Raw genomic sequence first — 22,065 nt, forward strand, 5'->3', positions numbered from 1 at the left:
GGAACGACTTATACTCGAGTATATACGGTACTTTTGATCACATATCCTGATTTATTTTAGCACAACACATATATTTTAAACATCATGGTTAAACAACATCACATGAGTGATCACGGTCACTATTTGCTTGCAGCTTTATTTATTTTTTTTAAGCTGGTGTGCAAAATTATTTTTACACAATTTGAGATTTCCTGAGAGGGACAGGGGAGTTTTAAGAGTTTATTACATATACTGTATATATATATATATATATATATATATATATATATATATATATATATATATATATATATATATATATATATAAAAATATATATTTATGTACAATTGTACTTAACCATTAGCTTATCACCTTATAACCAGACACGTGTTTTTTTTTTTTATTCCTCACAGTTTTGTGCTTGCTTTATCAGTTCTCTAACAATGAGAATTGCATTCCGAAAGGTTATTCTTCACATGGAATCTTTCGAATGAGCTCAGATTGGTGTATTGATTCTGAACAAGATTGCAAAAAGCTATGCAATATAAACTGCACAAGTAAGTAAATAAAATTTAATTTTTTAAATCTTGAACAAAGTCATTATTTGTACATTCATATATTTTTGCCCTTCAATTACAATATTTAAGGTTACTTCTATATTAGAGTATAATATCCATAGCCCAAAAGGGCAATTTTTATTTTATTTTCATTTTGAATAGAACAGGGAGGAGAGAAAACTTCTGCCAGTTTTTTGTTTTCTGCTGTCTGTGTACCATTACAGAAATGTTTACTTCCCCTTCCTATCCCAGAGACACAACAGGGAGTTAGAGGAATTCTCTAAACAAAGAAAATAAAAAAGTCCAAATAAAGTGCAAATATAGTGCCAAGTGTCCAATCCTCAGTTCTCCAGACAACGCTTGTTACAGAGAAACGCGTTGGGAGGGGCCTCACACGTGATGTCATTCTGCACACCAGTTGAAAGCTCTGAAGATGCCTGTATAAAGAGCTACATGCTGTTTGAATCTATGTATTTTGTAAGTGAGATTTTATTATTTATTAATAAATGTCTTGCAGAAAATACTACACTATATTGGCCACCTTTGCACCTTAATCCTCGGTTGAATGAACTGATTTAGGAACAAAGGGAGTGTAATTTCCTGGATCGTTATTTTAATAGGCTGCTGAGCAGCAAGGGGTTTCTTGATCTCTATGTGTGATCTAGCAATCTGGTAAGGAGCTCATTAACTGTTTGTGGTGAAAAGGCTTTGGTGGCACATTCTTTCTATGGTGGTGTGGTCTGCTCAGGATTTCCACACAAGAATAGTGAAGGATAGGAAGAGCATGGAAGATTGGACATTTGGCACGATATTTGCCCTTTATTTGGACTTTTATATTTTAGTTTCTTACAATTTATACACTATATTTGAAGTTTATATGTTTATATTACACTATTGATTTAGCACAGTTTAGCATCATTCACTTGAATTGGAATTATATCCATTATATTTACTACCGTATATACTCGAGTATAAGTCGTTCCGAGTATAAGTCGAGGCCCTAATTTACCACAAAAAAATGGGAAAAACTTATTGACCCGAGTATAAGACGAGGGTGAGAAATGCACAGCTACTGTAAGTGGAAAAGAGGGTCAACAATGCCCATTTTCAGCCTCACTGTGCCCATTTGCATGCCTCACTGTGCCCATTTGCAGCCATAGGTCCTCCGAACTTCAAACTTGGTAGTTAAGGGTTCCTAGATGCTTCCTAGCTGCAGCCAAAATTTGGGGTCTCTGAACCCAAAGGGTCCCAAAATGACATTGCTGCAGTTGGATACAATTGAGCGAATTTGGGGTCCCATATCTTGGGGCCACTTAGTGCTAAGAACCCCAAATTTGGTGTGCAAACCCAGTGGAACTAGCACCATAATATATCCAAAGCTGGGGTTTCTAGCACCAAGTGGCCCCGAGATACGGGGCCCAAAATTCGGTTCAGAAAATGTCAAGCACTTTTCTGCAGCAGAGAATGACATTTTCCGAACCGATTTTGGGGCCCCGTATCTCGGGGCCACTTAGGGCTAGGAACTCCATCTTTGGATATGTTATGGTACCAGTTCCACTGGGTTTGCACACCAAATTTGGGGTTCCTAGCACCAAGTGGCCCTGAGATACGGAGCCCAAAATTCGGTTCAGAAAATGAAATTTTTTGCTGCAGAAAAGTGCTTGACTCAAGTATAAGTCGAGGGGGGCACTTTCAGCACAAAAAAAGTGCTGAAAAACTCGACTTATACTTGAGTATATACGGTATATTTATTTTAAAGGGACAGCACCTTCTTATGTGTTCTTTTTAGTTTTATCATATCTTACACCTAAATAGGTGGTGGGTTGCAGCAGTCCCCTAATTTCATGCATTATATCTATAGAGTTTACAGTGCTTTGAAAACATATTCATACCCCTTGACATTTTCCATATTTTGTCATGTTACAACCAAAAACATAAATGTATTTTATTGGGATTTAAGTGATAGACCAACATAAATGGCACATAATTGTGAAGTGGAAAGAAAATGATAAATGGTTTTCAAAACCTTTTACAAATAAGTATGAGAAAAGTGTGGCATGCATTTGTATTCAGCCCCCTGAGTCAATACTTTGTAGAACCACCTTTCGCTGCAATTACAGCTACAAGTCTTTTTGGGGATGTCTCTACCAGCTTTGCACATCTAGAGAGTGACATTTTTGCCCATTCTTCTTTGCAAAATAGTTCAAGTTCTGTCAGATTAGATGGAGAGCGTCAGTGAACAGCAATTTTCATGTCTTGCCAGAGATTCCCAATTGGATTCAGGTCTGGACTTTGACTGGGCCATTCTAAAACATGAAAATGCTTTGATCTAAACCATTCCATTGTAGCTCTGGCTGTATGTTTATGGTCGTTTCCCTGCTGGAAGGTGAACTTCTGCCCCAGTCTCAAGTCTTTTGTAGTCTCTAACAGGTTTTCTTCTAAGATTGCCCTGTATTTGGCTCCATCCATCTTCCCATTAACTCTGACCAGTTTCCCTGTCCCTGCTGAAGAAAATCATCCCACCCAACATGATGCTTCCACCACCATGTTTTATGGTGGGGATGGTTTGTTCAGGGTAATGCGCAGTATTCGTTTTCCGCCACACATAGTGTTTTGCTTTAAGGCCAAAAAGTTAAATTTTGGTCTCATCTGATCAGAGAACCTTCTTCCACATGTTTGCTGTGTCCTCCACATGGCTTCTCGCAAACTGTAAACGGGACTTCTTATGGCTTTCTTTCAACAATGGCTTTCTTCTTGCCACTCTTCCATAAAGGCCAGATTTGTGGAGAATATGACTAATAGTTGTCCTGTGAACAGATTCTCCCACCTGAGCTGTGGATCTCTGCAGCTTCTTCAGAGTTGCCATGGGCCTCTTGGCTGCTTCTCTGATTAATGCTCTCCTGCCCGGCCAGTCAGTTTAGGTGGATGGCTATGTCTTGGTAGGTTTTCAGTTGTGCCATAATCTTTCCATTTTTGGATAATGGATTGAACAATGCTCCGTGAGATATTCAAAGCTTGGGATATTTTTTTATAACCTAACCCTGCTTTAAACTTCTCCACAATGTTATCCCTGGCCTGTCTGGTGTGTTCTTTGGACTTCATGATGCTGTTTGTTCAAAAAGGTGCTCTAACAAACCTCTGAGGGCTTCACAGAACATCTGTACTGATATTGAGATTAAATTGCACACAAGGGAAGCTTTTTACTAATTAGGTGACTTCTGAAGGCAATTGGTTCCACTAGATTTCAGTTAGGGGTATCAGAGTAAAGGGGGCTGAATACAAATACATGCCACACTTTTCAGATATTTATTTGCAACAAATTTTTAAAACCATTTATCATTTTCTTCAGAAAAATGTGTCACTTTGTGTTGGTCTATCACAGCCAATCTTCCTCCAGAGATTGCTAGGTGTTCCTGTGGCTGATGAACCACCTTTTTGATGGTGCCTACAGGGTTCAAGGTTCAGCATCACTTAGCAAAGCCAGCAGCATGACACACAATTTTTTTTAAGCTGTCTTTAACCGGTTCCCGACTGGCGCACGCCAATGTACGTCGGCAGAATGGCACGGCTGAGCAAATGGGCGTACCCGTACGTCCCTTTAAATTTGCCGCCATGTCATTGCATGTGCGCCGCGGACTCGATTGCTGCGGGGATACCCGCGATTGCCTCACGGAGAGAAAGAACAGGGAGATGCTAATGTAAACAAGCATCTCCCCATTCTGCCTAGTGACAGTGTCACTGATCTCTGCTCCCTGTGATCGGGAGCAGAGATCAGTGACATGTCACATGTAGCTACGCTCCTCCCCACAGTTAGAAACACTCCCCAGGACATACTTAACCCTTACACTGCCCCCTAGTGGTTAACCCCTTCACTGCCAGTGTCATTTACACAGGAATCAGTGCATTTGTATAGCACTGATTGCTGTATAAATGACAATGGTCCCAAAAATGTGTCAAAAATGTCCGATGTGTCTGCCATAATGTCGCAGTCATGATAAAAATCGATGATCACCGCTGTTACTAGTAAAAAAAAATTATCAATAAAAATGCCATAAAACTATCCCCTATTTTGTAGACGCTAAGACTTTTGCACAAACCAATCAATAAACGCTTATTGCGATTTTCTTTTACCAAAAATATGTAGAAAAATATGTATCGGCCTAAACTGAGGAAAAAAATGTTTTTTTTATATATTTTTGGGGATATTTATTATAGCAAAATGTAAAAAATAATGCTTTTTTTTCAAAATTGACGCTATTTTTTTGTTTATAGCGCAAAAAATAAAAACCGCAGAGGTGATCAAATACCACCAAAAGAAAGCTCTATTTGTGGGGAAAAAAGGACGTCAATTTTGTTTGGGAGCCGACCGAGCAATTGTCAGTTAAAGCGACGCAGTGCCGAAAAAATGTACTGGTCAGGAAGGGGGTAAATTCTTCCAGGGCCGAAGTGGTTAAGGGTGGCATTCTGAGCACAACTTTAAGGGGAACATTCTTCCTATTGACCACCAGTACAAGGGGCATTGTTCCTATTGACCCCTGATGAATTGGTTTTAGTAAGGGTTCCTCGAGACCTAGAAATTATTTTTGGGGTTCCTCTAGGGTTAAAAGATTGAGAAAGCCTGGTCTAGCATATAAAATCCCAATAAAATACATTTATATGTTGTATGAAAGGATGGATTGACAATATTTAATTTACTTTATCTTATTTGTTAGCCCATTATTATTCTTGAGGTTAATATATATATATATATATATATATATATATATATATATATATATATATATATATATATATATACACATACAGTATCTCACAAAAGTGAGTACACCCCTCACATTTTTGTAAATATTTCATTATATCTTTTCATATGACAACACTGAAGAAATGACACTTTGCTACAATGTAAAGTAGTGAGTGTACAGCTTGTATAACAGTGTAAATTTGCTGTCCCTTCAAAATAACTCAACACACAGCCAACAATGTCTAAACCGCTGGCGGTTTTACCCCTAAATGAAAATGTCCAAATTGGGCGGGCCAAAAGTGTCAATATTTTGTGTGGCCGTCATTATTTACCAGCACTGCCTAAACCCTCTTGGGCATCGTGTTCACCAGAGCTTCACATTGGTTGCCACTGGAGTCTTCCTCCACTCCTCCATGATGACATCACAGAGCTGGTGGATGTTAGAGACCTTGTGCTCCTCCACCTTCCGTTTGAGGATGCCCCACAGATGCTCAATAGGGTTTAGGTCTGGAAACCTAAGTCCATCACCTTTACCCTCAGCTTCTTTAGCAAGACAATGGTCATCTTGGAGGTGTGTTTGGGGTCGCTAACATGTTGGAAATCTGCCCTGCAGCCCAGTCTCCGAAGGGAGGGGATCATGCTCTGCTTCAGTATGTCACAGTACATGTTGGCATTCATGGTTCCCTCATGAACTGTAGCTCCCCAGTGTCGGCAGCACTCATGCAGCCCCAGACCATGACACTCCGACCACCATGGTTGACTGTAGGCAAGACACACTTGTCTTTGTACTCCTCACCTGTTTGCAGTCACACGCGCGTGACACCATCTGAACCAAATAAGTTTATCTTGGTCTCATCAGAGTACAGCACATGGTTCCAGTAATCCACGTCCTTAGTCTGCTTGACTTCAGCAAACTGTTTGCAGGCTTACTTGTGCATCATCTTTAGAAGAGGCTTCCTTCTGGGATGACAGCCATGCAGACCAATTTGATGCAGTGTGCAGCGTATTGTCTGAGCACTGACAGGCTGAACCCCCCCACCCCTTCAACCTCTGCAGCAATGCTCACAGCACTCATACCTCTATTTCCACCAGACAACCTCATGGTCGACCATGTTGAGGCCTGTTCGGAGTGGAACCTGTCCTGTTAAACCACTGTTTGGTTTTGGCCACCGTGCTGCAGCTCAGTTTCAGGGTCTTGGCAATCTTCCTATGGCCTAGGCCATCTTTATGTAGAGCAACATTTTTTTTTCTAAGATCCACAGAGAGTTCTTTGCCATGAGGTGCCATGTTGAACTTCCAGTGACCAGTGTGAGAGAGTGAGAGCAATAACTCCATATTTACCACACCTGCTCCCCATTCACACCTGAGACCTTGTAACACTAACAAGTCACATGACACCGGGGGGGAGGGAAATTGCTAATTTGGCCCAATTTGGACAGTTTCACTTAGGGGTGTACTCACTTTTGTTGCCAGCGGTTTAGACATTAATGGCTGTGTTGAGTTATTTTGAGGGGACTGCAAATTTGAACTGTTATACAAGCTGTACACTCACTACTTTACATTGTAGCAAAGTATCATTTCTTCAGGGTTGTCACATGAAAAGGTATAATAAAATGTGAGGGGTGTACTCACTTTGGTGAGATACTGTATCGGGGTGGCCCGTGCATTGTGGGTGCACGGGCGCCCCCCCAATCCCTGCGGCCACCTCCCGATTCATGAGCCAGGCCCATTTCAGGACGCCGGACGCATGGACCCCTATGGCAACATGGGTGGGGGTGTTTTTTTTTTAAGCATGTGATTAGAGCCTGAGGCTCTAATAGGCTTCAAAAAAGGGTGGGCTCGGGGCGCAGAGAGTGCGCCCTGATCCCACCCTGTTGTGTGACCAACAGGGTGGGATCAGGGCAAATTAATTTTCGCTATTTTTACATCCCAGTGCCTCAGTGAGACCTGTTTCCCGATTGGCCAAAGTGTACCCATCATATGCAGCATGTGCCCGTCATATGCAGCCTGTGCCCATCATATGCAGCTTCTGCCCATCATATGCAGCCTGTGCCCATCATATGCAGCCTGTGCCCAACATATGAAGCCTCTGTGCCCATCATAAAGGCTGCAATTGATGGCACAGTGGCTGCATTTTATGGGGCACAATGACTGCATATGATGGGCACAGTGAGGCTGCAATTGATGTTTTTTTTCATAATCTTTCAGTTTGCTTGCGCCCACCCAAATATTTTGAGCACCAGCCACCACTGTATTGTGTGTATATATATATATATATATATATATATATATATATATATATATATATATATAAAGAAGGAAATCCGAAAGGTTGCTGCACTTAATAAATCTTTGTTGCTTTATTTCATCAAGTCTTGAAGGAAGATTACATAGTTACATAGTTACATAGTTACATAGTAGGTGAGGTTGAAAAAAGACACAAGTCCATCAAGTCCAACCTATGTGTGTGATTATGTGTCAGTATTACATTACATATCCCTGTATATTGCGGTCATTCAGGTGATTATCTAATAGTTTCTTGAAGCTATCAATGCTCCCCGCTGAGACCATCGCCTGTGGAAGGGAAGTACAGTAAAGAATCCTCTACGTAGTTTAAGGTTAAACCTCTTTTCTTCTAATTGTAATGAGTGGCCACGAGTCTTATTGCGAAAAAGTTTTATCCCTATTGTGGGGTCACCAGTGCAGTATTTGTAAATTGAAATCATATCCCCTCTCAAGCGTCTCTTCTCCAGAGAGAATAAGTTCAGTGCTCGCAACCTTTCCTCATAACTAAGATCCTCCAGAAACTTTATTAGCCTTGTTGCCCTTCTTTGTACTCGCTCCATTTCCAGTACGTCCCTCCTGAGGACTAGTGCCCAGAACTGGACAGCATACTCCAGGTGCGGCCGGACCAGAGTCTTGTAGAGCGGGAGAATTATCGTTTTATCTCTGCATTTGATCCTCCTTTTAATGCATGCCAATATTCTGTTTGCTTTATTAGCAGCAGCTTGGCATTGAATGCCATTGCTGAGCCTATCATCTACTAGGACCCCCAGGTCCTTTTCCATCCTAGATTCCCCCAGAGGTTCTCCCCCCAGTGTATAGATTGCATTCATATTTTTGCCACCCAAATGCATTATTTTACATTTTTCTACATTGAACCTCATTTGCCATGTAGTCGCTCACCCCATTAATTTGTTCAGGTCTTTTTGCAAGATTTCCACATCCTGCGGAGAAGTTATTGCCCTTCTTAGCTTAGTATCGTCTGCAAATACAGAGATTGAACTGTTTATCCCATCCTCCAGGTCGTTTATGAACAAATTAAATAGGATTGGTCCCAGCACAGAACCCTGGGGAACCCCACTACCCACCCCTGACCATTCTTTTTTTTTTTTTTTTCTTAAATAATCTTTATTAACAATTCTTAATTTACATACATCATATTGTATTAAAACACCTGCATGTTCGCGTGGACATACTCCACTAGAAAAGGGACATACATCATATGGTACACTAAGGCGATCGGAAGCTTTCCTTTTCTTTTTTTTCTTTTTCTTCCCTTCCCCTTTCCCCCTTCCTTCCCTTCCCCCAACCCTCCCACCCTTCCCTTACCCACCCCCTACCGGCCACAGCCTTCCCTTTATTCCTGGCACCCTATGCTTTCCAACCACGGGTTCCACATCTTTTCAAACTTCTTAAGGTTCCCTCTTCTAATATATAGGGCTCTCTCCTTCCATATTACCTCATTTATTGTTTTAGCCCACTCGTCCACTGCAGGGGGAAGGACTGTTTGCCATCTCTGCATAATGAGCTTCCGAGCCTGGTAGAGACACCTCAGAACGGCTAGTTTAGCTGCTACCTCCTCCCGTCTCCATACCCTGTATCCAAGAATACAGAATCTGACGTCTATCTCCAGGGAAAGCCCCCATTTGCCCTCAATAGAGCCCACAACCCTCCGCCAGTAACGTACTAGCTTGGGGCACCTCCATACCATATGTATCAGATCGCCCTCTTCCCCACACCTGGGGCACTTAGCATCAGTTCTTACACCGAAGCGGAATAATTTTTTTGGGGTGTAGTATGCTCTATGTAGCAACATTAGGTGGGAGAGTCTCTGTGCAGGTGAAACTGAAACCTCCTGTCCTACCTCCAGTATTTCCTTCCATTGTGTATCAGTCAGCTTTCCCACATCCTTTTCCCACCCCTCCCTGCAGCCCAGATGTTCTGATCTGACAATGGTTTCCTTGCACAGCTGCGCATATATTCCAGAGATAAAGCCCTTCATCTCCCCGGACTTAATCACCCTTTGGAGGAGTGCAGCGTCTATCCAGGCTGGGGGATTTACCCTAAATTGAACCTCCAGTGCCGCTCTCATTTGCAGATACCTAAAGAATGTTTGTCTTGGGATACTGTATTCCCTTTGGAGGTCCTCAAAAGATTTCAATACCCTCCCTCTATACAGCTGGGATAGTCTATTTATACCCCACCTCGCCCATTCCTTAAATTCCCCCATAGCCACTATCTCCTGTAGGTTTCTGTTATGCCAGAGGGGAGCATATTCTGTAAACCCAACATATCCCATTAAGGTCTTTGTTGCCTTCCAGACTTTAGTTATTAACTTAGTTGTGGGGCCTCTACCAACTAGTGAGTCTGCCTCCAATGCTTCTACTACGATTTTATGGGGTGCCTCTAGAGTTAACAAACCTCTGTCAGCACTTCCACCCCGAATATGCTGCAGCTGTGCTGCCAGAAAATAGCACCTCGGATGCGGGAGGGCTATCCCCCCCTCTTTAACTGGTAACTGCAAGCTCTGAAGGCTAATCCTGGCCTTCCCCCTTCTCCACAACAGTTCCCTAAAAAGTGAGTCGATCTTTTGGAACCACTTTTTGTTCAGCCACACCGGCGCGTTGTGTAGCAGATACAGCAGTTGGGGCAACCAAACCATCTTGATCAGGTTGCCCCTTCCTGCTACAGATAGGGGCAACCGGCTCCAGATATCTATTTTACCCCTAAATTTACCCAATAGTGGAACTAGATTGTCTACAATATATTGATTGGGGTCTTTTGACATATTTATGCCCAGGTATCGAATCTTTGAGACTACTTTTAATTGTGGAATTCCCGACATGTCCGGACCATTGGGGTTATCTAATGGCAGTAGAGCAGATTTCCTCCAATTCACCACCAGTCCTGACACGCTGCCAAACCTTCCCATTATGTCCATTACTTGCCTAAGAGAACCTTCCGTATCTCCAAGAAACAGTAGGACATCGTCGGCATACAGGGCAATCTTCTCCTCTCCTATTCTTCTTACAAAGCCTTCAATCTTGGAGCTAGATCTAATATGGATTGCTAATGGCTCCATAGCGAGAGCAAACAGCAGGGGGGACAGGGGGCATCCCTGTCTCGTCCCCCTCTCTAAGCATATTTTCCCTGACAGTTCTTTATTAACCCTAACCTTCGCACTTGGGCCCCTATACAATATTTTTATCCACTTTCTGAAGACAGGACCCAAACCAAACTCCTCCAACACCCGCCAGAGATAGGGCCATTCTAGACTGTCAAAGGCCTTAGTTATATCCAGAGATACCACTGCTCTTGAACCTATATTCTCTGTCGGGGTCTGGAGGTTCATATATGCCCTCCTAATGTTCATACTCGTGGTCCTACGGGAGATAAATCCCGTTTGATCCACGTGGATGAGTTTATGCATAATTTTGTTAAGTCTAGCAGCCAAAACCCTTGCCAGAATCTTGGCGTCTGTACACAACAAAGATATAGGCCTATATGCCGACGGTTCTAGTGAGTCACCCCCTTCTTTATGAAGCAGGATGATATTTGTTTCAGTCATAGAGACAGGCAGACACCCTCCCTGCAGAGCCCAGTTCAGCGTTTTCAGCAACTCCGGCAGGAGGATTTTCCCGTAGTGCTTATAGACCTCCACCGGGAGACCATCCGGCCCCGGAGATTTTTGATTTGCCATTCCATTTACAGCTTGTTGTAGTTCAGCTAGTGTAATTGGCGCATCTATACCCTCTCTATCCTCTTCAGTAACTACAGGGATCTGTATGTCTTTAAAAAATTTCTCCATATCCTCCTCCCCAACGAACCCCTGTGACCTATACAGGTTTTTATAATACCTCTCGAATGTATCCGTGATTTCTGGGCTCTGAGAGGATATCTCACCACCTGGGGTCCTGATTGCCGGGATCGCCGAGGAGGAGGAGTTGGTTTTTACCAAATAGGCCAGCATGCGTCCCACACTTTCTCCTTCCCCAAAGGTCCGTTGTTTCAGGAAGAGTTGCTTATTTTCACCCCTCTTCAGGACTGCTGTTCTATAGGCCTCCTGTTTCTCCTCCCACAGTTTCTGCCTCTCTGGTGTAGGGCCTTCTATAAATTGCTTCTCTGCCGCCTCCAGTTCCCTCCTAATTCCCTCCTCCCACTCTCTTGCCCTCCTCTTAACTCCTGCCACCCCCTGGATCAAAATACCCCTAAGGAATGCCTTCAGTGTGTCCCATTGTACACCTGCTGTCGTTGAGCCTTCATTAAATTTTAAAAACTCTTCTAACTTTGTTATTATCTTCTTTGGCTCCCCTATTAACTCCAACCAATATGGACTTAGCTTCCAGGGCCCTCTAACCTCCCTGACCCCTATACCCACTGAGGCCACCATCAGGGAGTGATCCGAGACCCCTCTCGGATAGTATACTACGTCCTTTATTATTGGCACTGCCTCTGCATTCCCCAGGGTCATATCAATTCTGGAGAAGGTGGAATGGGAGGATGAGAAACACGAGTACTGCCTTGCTCCAGGATTCCGGACCCTCCACAAATCCAACAGTCCTGCCTCCTCCAGGAAGCTACCCAGCCGGCCCCCTGCTACACTATTTACTTGGGCTCGCGGTGGAAATCTGTCCAACTCTTTGTTCAACACCTCATTGAAATCCCCTACTACTATCACCGGGGTATCTGTTTTATCCACCATAAACTCCATTAAGCTATACAGTACTTCCAGTTTAAATGGTGGGGGGATATAAATATTAGCAATAACATACATTTTGTTTTCAATAGAACAGTATAAAAAAACATAACGACCTAAACTATCTATCCTGGTCTGCCTACAGGAGAACATCACGCTTCTTGTTACCAATATACTCACCCCCCTGGAATAGGAGGAGTACACCGAGTGATATTGGGCCTGGAACCTTCTGCTTGGGAGACCTTTCATCGTATCCTTTGTCAAGTGAGTCTCCTGTAGGCAGACCAAGCCCACCCCCCTTATCTCCAGCAATGAGAAAATGGCAGCCCTCTTAATTGGGTTCCCCATCCCCCGTACGTTCCAGGAGCCTATTTTAAGGTCTTTAGACTGCATTAGACAAACAACAGACATGAATTAGTACCAGAAAGCCAACAACAATGGGCATCTTCAACTTGGTATACTGTCTTGTGCCGAACTTTAACACCTCCCTTACCCCTTATAATTCCCCCCAGAAAGCAAAAAGAAAAAACCCCCAAGGGGCAACCAAAGTGAGACCCCACCCTTGATACCAAGCTGTGTATTACATATAGCAGAACAGGAGAAAACAAAAAAAAAAAAAAAAAGGTGTTGCCTTAATTACCCTCTGTGCTTCATTACTATTATTTTCCTTTCTAGTGAGCATTCTAAGTATCCCCCTTTCCTTTTCTCCATGTTCCTGTTCATAGTGTTTGCATTTACCACGCGTGTGCTTAATCGCCCTTCCCCCCTCCCACCCCATTCCCCTAACTACCCCTCCAGTTACTAAGTGCATTTTAATTCCTCTTTGAAATAATTTTGCAACCCCCCTTCCTCTCCACCACCCGCCCCCCCCTCTCCCTCCCCCCCACCAAACCCCCCCATCCCTACCCCCCCCCTCCCCCACCTTATCAGGTTAGCCCCTGGGGCTCTATTCGTGACCGTCTCATATATTCCTCCTTGCACCATTAGCATCCACGTGTACAAAATTTTAAATATATTAACCTCCTCCTCTCCCATTCCTAATCTACCATACACCATCATTCTCCCTCTCTATGTCAAATTCATATTGCTTCCCTCAGTCCAAATCTTCTTGTCTTCTGATCGAACAGCCTAACACTCTGGGCTCCTTTCCTTGGGTTCCAGTCTCTGTTTGTTTTCTTCATACCAGTGGGTTACCCCCCCCGGGGAGTCAAAGAAGAGAACCTCCCCCATTGCCTCAACCCGTAGCCTGGCTGGATACAGTAGGGCATATTTGACATCATATTTTTGAAGGGTACGTTTAACCTCCACAAAACCTTCCCTGCGTCTCTGCAGCTCCGGAGAGAAGTCCGCAAAAAATGAGACCCTTGCACCGTTATACAAAATAAGCCCCTTCTCTCTGGCTTTACGCATTAAGGTTATCTTGTCGCAGTGGTTCAAAAATTTCATCAATAAGGACCTGGGGCGCCCTCCAGGGGGCGAAGCCCTGAAGGGGACCCGATGGGCTCTCTCAATTGCAAACTGTGGGGAAAATGCATCTCTTCCAAATATTTCTGTGAACCATCCTTCCAAGAAAGCAATGGGATTCTGCCCTTCACATCTCTCCGGGAGGCCCACTATTCTTATGTTGTCCCTTCTTAGACGGTTTTCCATTTCATCCATTTTTTCATTAATTCTACCCAGTTGTTCCTTCATAGACTTGACATCTTGCTGTAGGGGAAAAACATCATCCTCCACTTGGCTCACTCTACCCTCCAAGCCGGTTATTCTATCTACTGCCTTTTGCAGTTCCTGCTTTATTAATAACAGTTCATCCTTGATCTCTTTAATTTGGCAGCTTAACCCCTCCACTGATGCTCTGCAAGAGTTAATCGCATGGAAAATTTCCCTCAGGGTTGGTTCTGCCTCTGTAGCAGAGGCCATTGCTAGTGATGGTACCTGGACTTTTTCCCCTGCTCCTGGGCCTTTATTAACAATTGGATTTTTCTGCCCTACTCCGGCTGAGTTAGAGGATGCCTGTCCATAACTTTTCCTATCCCCGGTGGTCTTAAGTTGCGGAGCTTGCCCATTCTTAATGGGGGTCTGTTCAGGAGTGTGTGCAAACCTCTCCAATTTTGCTGCAGCTACTGCCGCCTGGTTCCCCTTCTCCTTTGCAGATCGCAGCGACTGGGGCCCCAAATTCTCCATGTTGGCTGGCTCCTCCCCTCTCCTCCTTGACATCGCCGTTGTTACCTTTGTGTACCTGGGTACCCAGCACCGCCAGTGGGGAACAAATGTGGCACGGGGGAAACCAAAGGGCCGCAGTAGAAACCAGCACAAGTAAATACTATCTCTTAATGCAAGGTTCTGTTTGCACCCCTCCAGTCCCCACTCAACCAATATGCGTGTTTCAACAGGGCCGCAAGGTTAACAAACTGATCAGGTAGGTCACGACTGCCCGATCCCTTCTCCTTCTTCCTGTCAGACTATTAAACCATGGGGTAATGTCCTTTGGTTTTTAGCCGGGCACCATAGACTTCTCTTTACTTTCTTTTTCCCCCTTTTTTTTTTCCTTTCCTCCTTCCTTCTCCCTTTAACAAACGCTTTCCTTGCCTCTTTTGGTTTTTTTCTGCTCTCCTCTTTCCTTCTTCCCTTTGCTCTTCCTTATTTTACTCTTTCAATGACTCTCTTTACAACCACTATATAACTGTATAGCATTAGCAGGTATAGCAGGGCATAGTTTTATCAGAGTACCATACAGTCCACCTTCATAGTCCCAGGGTTTTTTAAACTGAGCCCAAATGCTCACATACCTGTCCTGTGGTATTTCAGAGTTGCGCGTTCTCTCCACGTGTACCCGATGTCTATTGCTGTAGCTGGCATCTGCTGCTGTGGCTGTGACTAAAGCAAGGGGGGGGAGACTGGGGCCGAAGCGGAGCGTCTTAACTGTCACTCCCGGGCCGTCATCCAGATCACTAGAGGTTTTCACAGCTCTCGCGAGAGCCCCAGGCGTTGCCAGGCGACTAGTCCGGCGGCGACGGGGAGAAGCCTGCAGCACGGTCCGGGCACGGAATATAGGGCTGAGAGCAAACCGGTACACGGCAGCGCAGTGCAGCGGCAGTAAGACACCCCCACTCCCGAAGGTAAGATGCGGCTGGCCGGTCACAATAGCCGTCGGCTGGAGCGGTGTACACACCCCTGACCATTCTGAGTACTCCCCATTTATCACCACCCTCTGAACACGCCCTTGTAGCCAGTTTTCAATCCATGTACTCACCCTATGGTCCATGCCAACGCACCTTATTTTGTACAGTAAAGGTTTATGGGGAACTGTGTCAAATGCTTTTGCAAAATCCAGATACACCACGTCTACGGGCCTTCCTTTATCTAGATGGCAACTCACCTCCTCATAGAAGGTTAATAGATTGGTTTGGCAAGAACGATTCTTCATGAATCCATGCTGATTACTGCTAATGATATCATTCTTATTACTAAAATCTTGTATATAGTCCCTTATCATCCCCTCCAAGAGTTTACATACTATTGATGTTAGGCTAACTGGTCTGTAATTCCCAGGGATGTTTTTTGGGCCCTTTTTAAATATTGGTGCTACATTGGCTTTTCTCCAATCAGCTGGTACCATTCCAGTCAATAGACTGTCTGTAAAAATTAGAAACAACGGTCTGGCAATCACCTGACTGAGTTCCCTAAGTACCCTCGGATGCAAGCCATCTGGTCCCGGTGATTTATTAATGTTAAGTTTCTCAAGTCTAATTTTAATTCCGTCCTCTGTTAACCATGTAGGTGCTTCCTGTGTTGTGTCATGAGGATAAACACTGCAGTTTTGGTTACTGAAGCCCCCCGATTCACTCGTGAAGACTGAGGAGAAGAATAAATTCAATACCTTTGCCATCTCCCCATCCTTTGTAACCAGATGTCCTTCCTCATTCTTTATGGGGCCAATATGGTCTGTCCTCCCTTTTTTACTGTTTACATACTTAACCACCTCAATACAGGGCACTTACACCCCCTTCCTGCCCAAGCCATTTTTCAGTTTTCAGCGCTGTCGCACTTTGAATGACAATTGCGCGGTCGTGTTACACTGCACCTTAATTAAATTTTTATCATTTTTTCCCCACAAAAATTTTTTTTGGTGGTATTTGATCACCTCTGCGGTTTTTATTTATTGCGCTATAAACAAAAGAAGAGGGACAATTTTGAAAAAACACAATATTTTTTACTTTTTGCTATAATAAATATCCAATTTTTTTTTTTTTTTTAACAAATTTTTTCCTCAGTTTAGGCCGATACATATTCTTCTACATATTTTTGGTAAAAAAAAATTGCGATAAGCGTATATTGATTGGTTTGCACAAAAGTTATAGCGTCTACAAAATACGGGATAGATTTATAGCATTTTTATTATTTATTTATTTTTTACTAGTAATGGCGGCGATCTGCAATTTTTATTGTGACTACGATATTGCGGCGGACACATCGGACACTTTTGACACATTTTTGGGACCATTCACATTTATACAGCGATCCGTGCTATAAAATTGCATTGATTACTGTGTAAATGTGACTGGCAGGGAAGGGGTTAACACTAGGGGGCGCTCGAGGGGTTAATGTATTACCTAAGGAGGTGATTCTAACTGTGGGGGGAGGGGACTGACTGGGGGAGGTGACCGATCGCTGTCCCTATGTACAAGGGACACGCCATCGGTCTCCTCTCCTCTCTGACAGGACGTGGATCTGTGTTTACATGCACAGATCCACGATCCTGCTCTGTTACCCGGCAATCGCGGGTGCCCGGCGGACATCGCGGCCGCCGGGGACGCGCACCGGGTCCCGAGTGACACAGCGGGCGCGCGTGCGCGCCGCTGGCGGCGCGCGCGCGCCCCCTAGTGGCTCGGGAATGCGAGGACGTCATATGACGTCCTCCCAGAACAATGGAAGCCTCGTCCAGCCGTCATATGACGGTGGGCGGTGGCTTAGTGGTTAAAGAATTTTTTGGGATTTTTTTTGCTCTCCTCCGCTATGTGTCTAGCCATTCTAGCCATCCTAATTGCACCCTTACATTTCTTATTGCATTCTTTATAAATTCTGAATTCTGAGGATGATCCCTCAACCGTGTATTTTTTGAAGGCCTTCTCCTTTGCTTTTATATTTATTTTTACATTGGAGTTAAGCCATCCAGGATGTTTGTTCGCTCTTTTAAATTTATTACCCAATGGGATACATTGGCTAATGCCCTTATTTAATATGCTCTTAAAGCAAACCCATCTCTCCTCCGTATTCTTTGTTCCTAATATTTTATCCCAATTTATGCCTTTTAGCAAGGTTTGTAGTTTAGGGAAGTTGGCTCTTTTGAAATTCAGTGTCTTTGTGTTCCCTTCATGTTTCCTATTTGTGTGATTTATACTGAAACTAATTGACCTGTGATCGCTGTTACCTAAATTGCCCCGTATTTCCACATCTGTTATCAGGTCTGTATTGTTGGTAATCAGTAGATCTAGTAATGTTTTATTTCTAGTTGGTGCGTCTACCATCTGACCCATAAAATTGTCCTGCAAGACACTAAGGAACTGGCGAGCCTTAAATGAATGTGCGGTTCCCTCCGCCCAGTCTATGTCTGGATAATTAAAATCCCCCATTATGATAACACTTCCCATCCTTGCTGCTAATCCAATTTGTGATAGGAGATCCGTCTCCACTTCCTCCCTCAGGTTAGGGGGCCTATAGCATACTCCCAGTATTATTTTCCCCTTAGCTTCATCCCTTTGGAGCTCTACCCATAAAGATTCCACCTCCTCCCTAGCCCCCTCAGTGATGTCATCTCTCACATTCACTTGTACATTATTCTTGATATATAGGCATACCCCTTCCCCTTTTTTACCCTCACTATCCTTGCGGTATATGGTATACCCTTGAATGTTTGCCAGCCAATCATGAGAGCTGTTGAACCAGGTCTCTGAAATTCCCACAAAATCCAAATCCTCCTTGTACAACAGTATCTCTAGTTCACCCATCTTGTCCGCCATGCTCCTGGCATTGGTGAACATGCCACATAGTTTAGACCGGTCGCATATTGTCCTCCTATTGGGTGTTTCAAGATTGCAACTAGGACTTGCTACTATACTCACCTTGTGTTTTTGTGCTTTGGTTAACCTACCACTAATGCCCCCAATACTACCCTCTGGAATATCTTCCGCGCTGGCTATCACTGTCTCTGGACCCTCCCCCCATCGCCTAGTTTAAAAACCCCTCTAACTTTTTGGCCATCTTCATTCCCAGCAGATCTGCACCCTCCTCATTTAGGTGCAGTCCGTCCCTTCTATAGTACCGGTTACTGACTGAGAAGTCGGCCCATTACAAAGCAAGCATAATCGTTCCAGACAAAGTAATACAGATATGAATGGATTACGTTTCGGGCTACTTAGCTTACGCCCTTCCTAAGATCCATCAAAGCACATTAGTGGGGTTTCCCCACATTCATTTGTTTAAATAAGCATTGACAGGTATCATCACACGTGGAACCAATATGGTTAATTAGTCACAACCTTAATTCAATTAATGTTTATATACACAAATTATCTACCATAAATACAGAACATGGCTAGTAGCAGCTGATAAATTCATTCTCTCATTTATCTTCTTCCTTTTCAAAATAGTTTTATTGAGTACGAAGATTATGTATAGATAACATTGAGTAATAACATACATTCAATGTAAGGAAGCTCATTTACAATTATAGAATAGTTAATTCATTAATAATATCGTAAAACAAGACAATGTATTCTAACACAAGACAATATATTTTAAAAGGAAATAAAGAAATAGGAGAGAAAAAGAACTTTGGAGCAGTAATTGAGATTATTATTTAAATATCAATTAGAGCTTCAATATCATAGAATAATATAGTATAAGGAAAAGAAAGGAAAGAAAGTATAGTAGGAAGGGGAGAAGAGAAAAAGGTTAAGGGAAAGAATCCGCGAGGTCAGGCCGAAAGTCACCACAACAACTAGGGCTGAAATATAGCCTACGTCTTGTTATCACAATTACCATGGCAGTAGAACACTCTTGTCTAGGGTTGGCATGGCATATGTAATCCAAGGCTGCCATATTACCTCAAATCTGGGGATCGTGTCCAATTCTATAGCTATCATCTTAGCATGAGTCATATAGTAATTCATTTTAGCTTTTGCTTCATTTATATCTAATGTTGGTGATTTCCAAGATTTTGCTAAAGTCTGTTTAGCTGCTGTGAAGAGATATACCAACAATTTGAATTGGGTATGCGTTATGAATTCAGGTTTTAAGTTGAGAAGGGCCATTGCAGGATCGAAAGGGATTGTTTTCCCAATAAGGTTAGTTGCAATGTTAAAAATTCCCTTCCAGAATATTTGAGCTAATGGACACGACCACCAGATATGAAGGTATGTGCCAGGGTCCAAACAACCTCGAAAATATTGCGCCGAATAATTTTGCACATATTTTGCTACTCTAGTAGGTACTAGATACCAGCGTGTTAAAACTTTATAATTAGCCTCAACCGCCAATATATTAGGGGAAGCTGTTTTTGTTGTTGACCATATTTGTTTCCAATCTGAATTATCAAAAGTACGCTCAAGGTCCTCCTCCCATTTCTGGACATAGGATAATTTGTCTTTACTGGAATGAACCAGCAGGTGAGAATATATAGTAGAAATAGTGCCTCTAGCGTGCGGATCTTTTTTACAAACTTCTTCGAAACTAGTCACATGTGTTAATGGGGATGTGGTAGACACTAAGGGTGCGAAGAAATTTTTAATTTGGAAGTATCTAAATAATTCAGACTGCGGTAGACCATATCTCTCACAAAGGGTTGGAAAAGGGATGAATGATGAGGAATGTACAAATTTATACATACACAGTACGTCTCTAGATACCCATTCTTTAAAGGATTAGGGAATATCCATGCTGGATAGAAAGCAGGATTTTTATAGAATGACAACATCAGGTTATGAGATGATTGTAAATGGTTATTCTTTTTAAATCTATCCCAAAGGGAAATGTAGTGTTTAGTATTTGGATTCTTTAGGTCTATGCGATCTTTTGGAGTGATCCATAGTAAGTTTGATATTGGAATAGGATCGCATTCTGTGGCTTCAATATGTACCCATAACGGGGTCTCCTGATAAGCATGATATTTAGCCAGGCTTGCTATGTATGCAGCCCTATAGTAATAAGCAAAATTAGGGCAACCTAGGCCTCCGTTTAATTTTGGGAGATATAGTGTATGTAGCTGTATGCATGGTTTAGAGGAACGCCATGTATGACAATGTTTTCCTTTCTAATATTTTTAGATGATAAGCTGGAAAAGGAATTGGTAATACTCTGAATAAGTACAGTAATTTCGGTAGTATCGTCATTTTTACCACGTTGATTTTTCCGAACCACGATAATGGAAGATGAGACCATGATTTCATTAGGTTTGATAAATGTTTTAAAATTGGAGGGTAATTAACTGAAAATAGATCTGCTAATGATGCTGTAAGATGTATGCCTAAGTATGGGATTGATTTGTTCGACCATGTGAACGGAAGACTAATTTTAGCTGAAGTCAGTTCAATGTTAGAAAGAGATATGTTCAATGCTAAACATTTTTTAGGGTTTATGTATAAACCAGAAATGTTAGCAAATTTATTGAGAATTGGGATTAGGTTTGGGCCTGACACTTGTGGAGATGAAAGAAATAGGAGGATATCATCTGCAAACAAACAGAGCTTATGTTGAAATCCTCCCATTTCTATCCCTGTTATAGTGGGGTCTGATCTAATTGCTAGTGCGAGTGGTTCTATTAGGAGGGCGAATATCAATAAGGATAGGGGACATCCTTGTCTTGTGCCTCTCTCAATGTTGAAGAAGTCAGATTTATAACCTGTGTATTTGACATATGCTTTAGATTTGTTATATAGAGCCGTAATCCAGTTTATAAAATTTGGACCGAATCCCCATTTCTGCAAGGTATAGTTCAAGTAAGGCCATGCAATAGAATCGAAAGCTTTCTTTATGTCAAGTGAGAGAAAGCAAACAGGTATGTGACGTTTTTTAGCTATGTGTGCCAAGAGGGTTGCTCTTTGTACATTGTCACCTGCCTGTCAGGAGGGCATGAAGCCTACTTGGCCACGATGTACGAGGGTACCAATGATCATATTAAGGCGGGCTGCTAGAATTTTTGCCAACACTTTAATGTCCATGTTCAACATGGATATGGGGCGATAATTTGTTCATAGGGTATCATCTGAGTGTGGTTTAGGAATCATGCAGTACAATGCATACAATGATTCTTGTCTAAAGGATTTATTATTTAATAGGTCATTAAACGCTTCAACAAGCATGGGTGAGATAATGTCTGTAAAAGTTCGATAATAAAGGGCTGTGAATCCGTCTGGTCTCGGCCTTTTATTTATTTTTAATGTTTTAATAGCCTCTGCTACTTCATCGCTAGTTATGGGTTTTTCTATTGACAATTTTTGGGATTCCGTCATTTTGGGTAGGTTGATACATGAAAAAAAGGTGTCATCTTCCTCAATGTTAGTTTTATTTGTCTCTGAGTATAGAGTTTTCAAATGAGAGCTAAATTTCTGTACGATTTTAAGAGGATTACTGGTGTATACATTGTCTGCTATTTTGAGTCTAATAGATTTATAAGATTTGTTGATAGACTTTAATGCCCTTGCCATGAGAGTACTTGGTTTATTGGAATTCTTATAAAACATATGCTTAGTTTTCCTGAGGGATTTGTCAGCAGATTCAGTTAAGAAAAGATTATATTCTAGGCGGGCTT

The 22,065-nt window shown here is 42.6% G+C and overlaps 1 long non-coding RNA gene across 1 annotated transcript in view; it reads left to right on the forward strand.

Annotated features, from left to right (window-relative positions):
• The first annotated feature begins 406 nt into the window (after positions 1-406).
• LOC141114030 (uncharacterized) overlaps positions 407-22,065 on the forward strand; it is a 122,283-nt gene continuing 100,624 nt past the window's right edge. Inside the window, exon 1 of the long non-coding RNA XR_012236854.1 lies at positions 407-537. This is a non-coding gene — a long non-coding RNA (uncharacterized lncRNA). The remainder of the gene's footprint in view (positions 538-22,065) is intronic.

The sequence above is a fragment of the Aquarana catesbeiana genome, linkage group LG12 (assembly GCF_042186555.1).
Source record: "Aquarana catesbeiana isolate 2022-GZ linkage group LG12, ASM4218655v1, whole genome shotgun sequence".
Lineage (NCBI taxonomy): Eukaryota > Metazoa > Chordata > Amphibia > Anura > Ranidae > Aquarana > Aquarana catesbeiana.